Source organism: Scyliorhinus canicula, chromosome 1 (assembly GCF_902713615.1).
Source record: "Scyliorhinus canicula chromosome 1, sScyCan1.1, whole genome shotgun sequence".
In the NCBI taxonomy this organism is placed as follows: Eukaryota; Metazoa; Chordata; class Chondrichthyes; order Carcharhiniformes; family Scyliorhinidae; genus Scyliorhinus; species Scyliorhinus canicula.
The window spans coordinates 87,041,729-87,051,877 of record NC_052146.1 but is presented as its reverse complement, the minus strand read 5'-3'; the positions used below and the strand labels follow the sequence as shown (position 1 = coordinate 87,051,877).

General features: G+C 45.9%; 1 pseudogene; it reads left to right on the top strand.

The window, feature by feature from the left end:
• The first annotated feature begins 4,728 nt into the window (after positions 1-4,728).
• On the top strand, positions 4,729-5,467 carry LOC119977455 (annotated as a pseudogene).
• Positions 5,468-10,149: the final 4,682 nt, after the last annotated feature.

Genomic DNA, 10,149 nt, shown 5'->3' with positions numbered 1-10,149 from the left:
CCAGACCTGCTGAGATTTTCCAGCATTTTCTCTTTCGCTAGCCAATACCGTGGCTAAAAGAGTAGGTCAGAGGCTGGGAATTCTGCAGAGTGCATTTTGTCTCCTGACTCTCCAAAGCTTGTCCGCCATCTGTAAGGCACAAATCAGGAATGCAATCGAATTCTGTCCACTGGTTTTGGATGTGTACAGCTCCAACAACATTCAAGAGGCTCAATGCTATCTGGGGCAAAGCAGCCCACTTGATTGGCACCTCATCCATCACCTTCAACATCCACTCAACTCACCACTTACGCCCAGCAGCAGTAGTGTCTACAACATACAAGATGCACTGCAACAACTCATCAAGGATCCTTGGACAGCACCTTCCAAACCTGTGACCTATATCTTCTAGAAGGACAAAGGCAGCAGACACTTGGGAACACCAGCACCTGCAAGTTCCCCTCCAAGTCACTCACCATCCTGACTTGGAAATATTGGCCTAACAGCACTCTGGGTGGTACCTACACCACATGGACTGCAGAGGTTCAAGAAAGCAACTCACCACCACCTTCTGAAGGGATGGGCAATGAATGCTGACCTAGCCTGTGACGCTTGTGTCCTGTGAAATAATTTTTCAAACTTATTAGATTGAGCAAGACATCACAGCTGATTCTGAACGTGATCCTGCCCTCAAGCACTATCCACATGCACATGGGTCCTAGCAGAACTCACTGGATTGCAGTCATTGCCCTTTGAAAGGGAGCAAGACACAGAATTGTAGAACCAATTCCTGAAATATTGTGAAACTGAAAAAAATTATCTGGGTTACAGAATATAGTAGGATATATAGATTAAATTGTAGAATGTAAAATATCATGCAGAATATATCGTGGAATATATGATTTGCCAATTCAACCTATGGAGCTCTATTTGAAATAAAACATGTTTTTTTTAAATTTAGAGTATCCAATTCATTTTTTCCAATTAAGGGGCAATTTAGCATGGCCAATTCACCTACCCTGCACATCTTTTGGGTTGTGGGGGCGAAAGCCATGCAGATAAGGGGAGAATGTGCAAACTCCACACGGACAGTGACCCAGAGCCGGGATCGAATCTGGGACCTTGGTGCCGTGAGGCAGCAGCACTAACCACTGTGCCACCGTGCTGCCTAGAAATAAAACATGTTTTAGCCTGTTTATTTTCAATAGATTCACTTCTTTCTCCTTTCCTTAGGAGAATCAATGTTGTAAAGATGCATAAAGAATTAACCTGTCCACATCAGAAAAAATAATATCCAAATTTGACTGTTTGTGATAATGTATTTTTGAAGTTAACATACATTTGAGATGATAGTAGGACTATTTAAAAGGAACTGGAATTTGAGCTTCAGTAGGCAATTCATCTTTTGATAATGTTCAAGAGTTTAAAAATTGCGTAACAGACCAAACAGAATAGAAAGGTCTCCTTCCTGTTAAATCCTGATCTAGGCTGAATTCATTGATCATATCTGGGGCACTGATAGAGGCACTAAAACCAGCCTCTGCTCCTCTGAGTTAGGAAGGGAAAAATTGAACTGATTGCCATAGCAACCCCTGCTGCAAGTAAGATGAAGAAAGCACTGGGTTTGTTTACGTTCTTGAGCTACATCGAATAGCTTCCTGACACTCACGGCTAAGCCTCAAACATTTGGTCAAGGTGCCAGAGGGACCCTGTGCAAGAACATAGGAAGAAGGAGTAAATACCTTCAGTGGTAGACAAAAGAAGGCAATTGATGAGGAAACATGATATTCTGTGCTGATGTGAGGCTGCAAGAGTCGAACCTTGTCACCAGCAGTGCAGCGTGAGTTGCTCAATTCAATGAGCTGCCAAAATTGGCACTGGTGGTGTCATGACTGTCACAAAAAGACAAATTTCATATCATTTCTCCAGGCTGGATTTCAAATCCAAGGGCCTTTTCCCTTTTTAGTGCAGAGCTGCCTTTTGCTGTCATGTCACATTCAATTATAATGGGCGACTCCAATTCAAATCAGTGGCAGGCTGAAGGAAATCAAGTCCTTCGGTCTCCAAGGGCAGTGACTGAGACTCAAGTGTTCAACATGTTTCAGTTCTTAACGAACAAGAAATGAACTACTTTAAATCTCAATACTATTGTAAATGGATTTTTGCTCCATTAAGACATTTCATGCAATCTGCTAAGTATATATTCAGCAATATTGAAGGGTCTCATTTTCTAGATACATAAAGTCAAAGAAAAACATATTTACGCGCATCTTTATTTTTATTTTTTTCTCTATTTGCTTTTTTAGTCCTCTCTCTCGTCAATCTTGATAAAGGATTTTTGATCTGTCCAAATGTTAGAATTTATGCCCATTTATTCAGCCAGTTCCCTTTAATTCATAGAATCCATAGAAACCCTACAGTGCAGAAGGAGGCCATTCTGCCCATCGAGTATGCATCGATTCTCTGAATGAGCACCCTACCTAGGACCACTTCCCCACCCTATTCCTGTAACCCCGTGCATTGATCATGGCCAATGTACCTAATTATAATTAATTATATACATATCTTTATTTTAGCATACTGTAATTAACTTTGTGTAATAATCTTTGTTGTTTGTGCCCATCCAAATGAGCAGCTGGAGTTCACCTAGAAGGCTATTGTGTTCAATTAGCACATTGCAGGTGAGATTTACACCAGCCCTTAAATCAAGGACGCGATTTAACCACTGCATTGCGCCCGGCGCAGTTCTGGGTGTGGCAGTTAAATAGCAGGAAACTGCAAAATCACAATTCGCACCGGGCACGAGCCAGTTGCAATTCACCCAGCCCGGTGGCGAGTTCGAATCCCGTCCAAAAATGGCGAGCATATCATTCATCCTAATTGGCAACCATTTCAATCTCATTAATGAGATTGAAGTCGATGCAATGGCCTCCTGGGAATTAACTGACTCCCCAGTGAGAAATCACACAGGCGTCGTTTAGTACTCCTTTTTTAAAATGTGAAGCTGGATCAATGGCAAATGAGGGGAAGTGAGGAGATGGGAAGCCATTTCCAATTTCCAACATGCAACTCAAGGGCATGGGAGCTGTTGCCCAAGTGCTCAGGGGGAGGAGTTGGGAGCCTCGCAGGGGCGATGACCTTGGTTGCGGGGCTGACGTGTTCCAGGTCAGGAGCCACCCCGAGGTCGGTGGGGGGATTTGAGTCTATGAGACCTTCAAGCCATCTTTAAATATTGTCGAGACCCATAACAGGGGCAAGCTGCAGCTTCAACCTGTCTGTCCTCCCAAACACGTCCAGGACAGAGCCCTGCTGTACCTCCAATGCTGAAATTCAATTTCACTCCCTTTGACTGTGAGCAGCCTCTAGCTTCACAGCTGAAGGCTATTGCAAATGAGGAATTAGGCTTGTTAGTTGTAAGAGCACTTCACAGCTGCGGGTTGTGTTTGCTGCTTGCTCCTGCTGGTGGCTGCAAAAGCCTAGAAGCTGCTGTTACTGTTTCCTTCCTTTTCTGCAGCCGGAAAGGACAATTTTAGCTAAGATCTGGGTCTTGGAACACCGGGCATGGCTTCCCTAATGTACCCAGCAGGGGACTGGGGTCTACGGGCACCTGATATGGCCAGGAGTGAGAGTGCAGAGCAAAATTTGCCAACACAACTGGATCGTTGGACAGCATTCTGAGAGAAGGCAGGAGAGTCAGGATGAGGATGAAGGCTGGTGGAGGGACGGGGCTTGTGGGATTTGAAGGTCCCGGGATGGGAGCCCTAACTGGTTGTCGGTCTCTCTTCTTCTCCAATTCATTCCGAATTAAAACATTTTTGCTGGTGTCGATTCTGCAGAAACTGCCCTCATTTCTTGTGGTAGCCGGGGCAGGCAGACACCGAAGAAGGCGGCAAAGGCGATGACCCAGGCTGGAGATGGCACCCTACGTGCAGGGGGCCGCCGCACACCCTGAAGGCCCAATGCCCATGAGGCCAAGGAGGAACCCGGGGGAAGGCGGGGTGGCAGCAACAGCCCAAGGTGTACAGGGGACGTTGGTTTTTTGATGAGCTGACAGACAGCATGTACCGCAGGAGACTCTGTCTCAATAAAGAGACCGGCCGGCATTTGTGCCTCATCCTCGCGGACATGGCACAGGTGGAGAAGGAGGACACTTGCTCGTGGTGGCCGTGAAGCCCTGAATATCTATGCAGCTGGATCATTCCTAGGCTCAAGCGGGGACCTGCACGGCATTTCTCAAAGCAATGGAAGCATCTGTAAAAGTTTTCCACTTATTGTAGACAAGGTTTGGAGTGCTAATCAATTTTCAGACAGGGTTTTATTGAAATTTAAGATCTGGAACACACAGCTGATACAGGGAATAATATTCTTTTTTAATTAAATAAGTTTCCTTTTTTATGATTTGGGAATTTACTCTTTTGGCACTTTTGTATTGAGTGATGACACTAGGCGACCCTATGTTTTCCTGATTGGCCAGTTTAAAAAGAATAGTCAGGATTTTAATTGCTTACTGTCAGGTGTAAATAATTACTGTCCAAGCAATTTAGAACTAATTAGACAGAACAGCTGTGTAAGTATTTATCTGGTGTCCCATTGGCCAATTATACTTGGTATAGTATCTCGATAAAAGTGTTTCTGATCTGATTTCTTTGAATTAATACATCTCAGCAAGGTAGGTAATTGAAGGTCACCATAATTGGTCTCAGCTTTGCTTCCTTTTGCCTGGACAACCATTCAAGGTAGTGCACAATAATGGACCGTGTAATCAGAGGCCAGGGAATGGGTGGAGGTTCGATCTTCAAAGCCCATGTGAAACACAGGAATGGGCTGCAAAATTGAGAGCTGTGGACTTTGCTGAATGTCATGGGTGTTGCCAAGGATATAATTCATGACCTTGGTCGTGCTTCTCCTTTAGCAAAGGTAGTGTTCCTTGACCCTTACAGATTCAAAAGAAGGACTGAGTTGTTCATTGCAGCGAAGGGTATCCACATTGGTCAGTTTATCTACTGTCGCAAGAAGGCTCAGTTGAACATTCAAAATGTCCTCTCTGTGGGTCCTATGCCAGAAGGTACCATCGTGTGTTGCCTGGAGGAGAAGCCTGATGACCATGGTAAACCTGCACGTGCTTCTGGTACCCATGTCACAATAATTTCCAATAATTCTGAGACTAAGAAAAGTCATGTCAAGTAGCCACCAGGTTTGAAGGAAGTTGTTTCCTCGGCTAATAGAGCTATTGTTGGTGTTGTTGCTGGTGGTGATCGTATTGACAAACCCATACTGAAGGCAGGTCAAGAGAAACTGCTGGCCACGTGGCCGTCGTGTGGCTATGAATCCTGTAGAACATCCTTTTGGTGGTGGTAACCAGCAGCATATCGGGAAGCCATCAACCATCAGAAGAGATGCTTCAGCTGGTCGCAAGGTCGGCCTCATTGCTGATCATTGTACTGGTAGACTGCACGGTATGACGGCCGTCCAGGAGAAGGAGAACTAGTATGTATATTCATAAATTTACTCGAATAAAAATCATTGAAATTTTTTTTTTTAGAGAAGGGGAGAAGGTTCCATCCTTATACGAACGCATATGATTTACAGGCGATTTTGAATAGATTGCTGCTGGCACTCACACAAGTAAAAGATTGACTAATAAAAGTAAAATACTGTGGATGCTAGAAATCTGAAATAAAAACAAAAAATGCTGAAAAAGCTCAGCAGGTCTGGCAGCCTCTGTGGAGAGAAAGATTTCGGATCTACATGACCCTTCTGAACGGCTGTGGTTTAATGCCCACAGGAGAGGCTGGGGGGACAGTGGCATTATCAGAGAAAGCAGAATGGAAAGTATTGTTTGAAGTAGGGTTTAAAACTTTGATGTTATTAGAAGGGTGTGGTGATATGACTAGGAGGTTTACGGTACCTATCTGCCATTGGTGCAGAACACTCGCTGGCCATTGGCTCAGGCCGTTCATGTGCCTCTCGGCTGGTTGGTTGAGACTAGTCATGTGACTGCTCACCGATTGGTCGGGAGGCAAGTAGTCCTGCCTACGAGACGGGGTATAAGAACCCGTAGGACCCGGCAGTCGGCCTTTCTCTGTAAATCGACTGCCAGGCACACAACTAATCGATTAAAGCCTAATGTTTGGATCTTCATCTCGACTCGTGTCCAATTGATGATACATCAAAGGGTTTTGCTTAACCTGAAGTTTGATTCCTGTTTGAACTCATTGCAAAAGTATTTTATTATCCCAAGAATTTGAAAGATATAGGCAATATATCCCACGCAAACATGGGGCGAATGTGCAAACCCCACACGGACAGTGACCCAGAGCAGGGATCGAACCTGGGACCTCAGTGCCGTGAGGCTGCAGGGCTAACCCACTGCGCCACCGTGCTGCCCTTGGCCAGATAATCTGATAGTTTGATCTTAATTGGTCAGTGCGCTGACGTCCTCCTCTGGATATCACGGCTACACCTTATCGACTGCACGAGCTCCAAGTAAACCTGTTGCAGAGTCTCAGCATCTGACTGGGACCCAGCTATGTCCCGAGATCCAGAAGACATCTGACTGCTCTCTCGTCTGGCGTTTCTGCCTCCACTTGTACATCAGCAACTGTGTGGTGCTCACCAGAATGTGCTCCAGAAGCCTGACAACTACTGTTGCCTACCGAGGTGTGTGCCTCTGCATGGGTGGGGGTTGGGCATGACAGCATGCTGCGAATATGGTGGTCTCCTTGGAGCTCCCCTCCAAGGTGTTCTCATGGGAGTGCGGGGGGGGGGGGGGGGGGGGGGGGGGGGGGGGGAACGACAAACCCCAGATGGTCCGACACCATCAGATGGAGATTCCGTGGGATAATGGACACGTTTTCAGTGGAGGGATGGATCATTCTATATGGCATTTACAACTCACGTGTGACAGGTCATCTGGGAGGCGGCCAGTGGCTCCTGACCTCTGGCGCCGTACGCTAACCTCTACGTTGGTAACCCATCTGTCAGCGGCCACCCCGGAACCTCCAGGGCCCGTTCCTCCTGGGAGTGAGGTCCTAGGGTGGCATGGTGGCACAGTAGCTAGCATTGCTACGTCACAGTGCCAAGGACTCAGATTCAATTCAGGCCTTGGATTACTGTCTGTCTGGAGTTTGCATATTCTCCTCATGTCTGCATGGGTTTCCTCCGGGTGCTTCAGTTTCCTCCCACAGTCCAAAGATGTCCAGATTAGATGGATTTGCTGAATTACCCCTTGGTGAATTTAAAAAAACGATTAGGTGGGGTTACTGGGTTACAAAGGTAGGGTGAGGGCGTTGGTCTAGATAGGGTGCTCTTTCCGAGGTTTGATGTAGACCCGATGGGCCGAATGGCGTCCTTCTGCACTGCAGGGATTCTATCACTCTGATGTCAGGGCCCTCTCCCATCTGTTGTGGGCCAACCTCCCTGAGGGAACACAGAGAGGGCAATATGAGCTATATGCATCGTTCATCACGGAGGGCAGGGAGAGAAGGGATCGGAGCTGGGGGAATAGGGGGATGTGGGTGGAGCCAGCGTTGAGCAGCACTGCTGGACATTGGTGAGCCGGGGCACAGTATGGTGCTGGGTGGAGATGATGTCAGACACATGGTCGTCAGGGGGTGGCTGGGGTGGCGGGGGGTCTGGAGTGGTGGTGGTGGGGGGTGGGGTGCGATGCCAGGAGGCCGGTGCCAACTCATCTGTGTGGCCCGGTAGAGGTGGCTGATCTTCTTATGGCACTGGATGCCGGTCCTCCTCGTGTCGCTTTCCCGAGCTGACAACTCCTGCCACCTCCTCCCAGGCGACATAGTCTACCCTGTGGCTGACCTACGGGGGAACAGGTCATCTCGTCTGGACTTGACCGCGTTCAACAACCTAGCCAGGTCAGCATCCCCATTATGGAGCTGGTCTCCTCGGTGGCATGGCTGCGAGCTGTTTGGAGTTTACTCTGCAGGATCGGTTTTAGTCCTGCTCCCCATTGTTGGCGGGGATTGGAGACGGGGGGGTGTTACCACTGAGCACAGCTGACACATATTGATTCATAAAGTGGTATAAATTTATTCTTTACAAAATGGTAATCAATATAGATAGAACTAATAGAGACTCATTAAACCAATACGATGAATTATCTGGCAAAAAACAGGCTCCCTTCTGTCCATAAAAGGGTCTCAGGGACTACAAAGGCAAAGGACGTATTTGCTTGACTAACAGATTCTGAGTGGATGAAGTGTCAGCACTCCATCAGATCAAGCTGCATTGTAGTGACAGGTTTACTTGTCATCACTGATGGATCTGAGTCTAAACAAGTAAAACATCTGTATTTAGTACAGAATGTTACTGCAGTAAGCACTAGAAAACTGACAGATGACCCCAGGGACCGTTGTGAATCAACAGATGATATTGTAAAATAAATGTCTGTGGAACTTAACATTAATAAAAATATCCCACCAGCAGTAGATTAAAGCAGTAAGTCAGCACAAGTAAATAATTATGTTTGTCAAATGGGCATTTTTCCAATTTAAATTCCGTTACTTGGAGAAGGTGTCTTAATGGGGACAAAACCTGTGCTTCAGCTTCCAACAACTTTCTTCAACTACTTAACAGACAAGAAAGAGCTAATTGTTCAAACTTTTCAATTACTAACCCCTTGCAGTCTCAATTCTAATGCTACGGACAGTACACCTTGAACATTGGTCTTGTACTGTTCGAAGCTTCAGCCAATTTCCCTTGAACCTTCTGCCTACAGATTCCCACTGCGTTGAAATCAAAGATCATTGTGCAGTGCCCTACTCATTGCCAGTACCTCCAACATATGGAATTCTTCAAATTTGGATTTGTCTCTTCCTAAAATCTTCAGGCTTCCCAGATTTATGCTCAGGTCATCCTAATTGTTGCTTCTTGATGACCTCATCCTCACTCATGTTTCAAAAAGAATAGCTACGGCAAGCCAGGCAAGAACAGTCCCAATGTCATTCTCCCGTGTCCAATACACTTGTAAATGTGCACATTCCTCCACTGGCACAGTTGTAAAGCCAGTGAACAACAGATCAGAAATACCAGGGTAGATTCCCAATCTCTGCTAAAGTAGCTGAGCTCAGCAGGAGTTGAGGTCAGGTCTCTGAAATGACCCTCAATTTTTCTTGCTGAAGAGAAAGGAATGTCCAACTGGACTCCTCCTTCTGATGGATCCAGTGATCTCGCCAGGAAAGTCTTTCCACCCGATTAGACATTGCTGTGATCTCATCAGGTTCAATAGGGAGGGATGTTCTCGCTCGTAAAAGGATCAGGAACGAGAGGGCACAGATTTTAAAAGATTTGCAAAATAAACAAATGTGATGTGAGGAAAAAACCTTTTCACACAAGGAGTAGTTCTGGTCTGGAATACACTGCCTGAAAGTGTGGCGGAGGCATGTTCAATCAAGGCATTCAAGAGGGAATTAGATGATTACTTGAATAGAAACAATTTGCAGGGGTACAGGGAAAAGGCAGGGGAATGGCACTAAGTCATGATGCTGGTTTGGTGAGCTGGTGCAGACATGATGGGCCAAATGGCCTCCTTCTGCGTGATAACAATTCTGTAATTCTGTTAAATAACTTGCAAACGCTCATCTGGACTCGTGAATAAAGAGGAGTTCTTCATCGAGGATAGAAGAGAGTGACAGTGCCTATGTAATTAGAGTCTGAAATCTGGGTTAGGAATGGTTCTTCTTGTTTCTGGGAAGCTGTTTAGTCAGAAAAGTAATACTTTTGCTGCTTTGAGATCAAATATTACTTCTGTTACCTTTTTATTAGGAGGAATAAAAGTAACTCCTAATAATTCAGAGCAGGAGGGTCGTTGCCTCTCCGTCACTCCGCCACCCGCCCTACCCAGAATTTAATAAACTCTTTCTCTTTTTTTTGAAAATCTTTTTATTGTTGTTTCTCATATTTATAAACAGTTGTTGCTTACATACATTACATTTTTCTGGCCCAGACTAATTTGCTTTATTTTACAGAGAGTTTGTTTTGTCCTTCATTTGACTAACTGTACGTACATTTACAGGGTAGCACGGTGGCGCAGTGGGTTAACCCTGATGCCTCACGGCGCCGAGGTCCCAGGTTCGATCCCGGCTCTGGGTCACTGTCTGTGTGGAGTTTGCACATTCTCCCTGTGTTTGTGTGGGTTTCGCCCCAAAGATC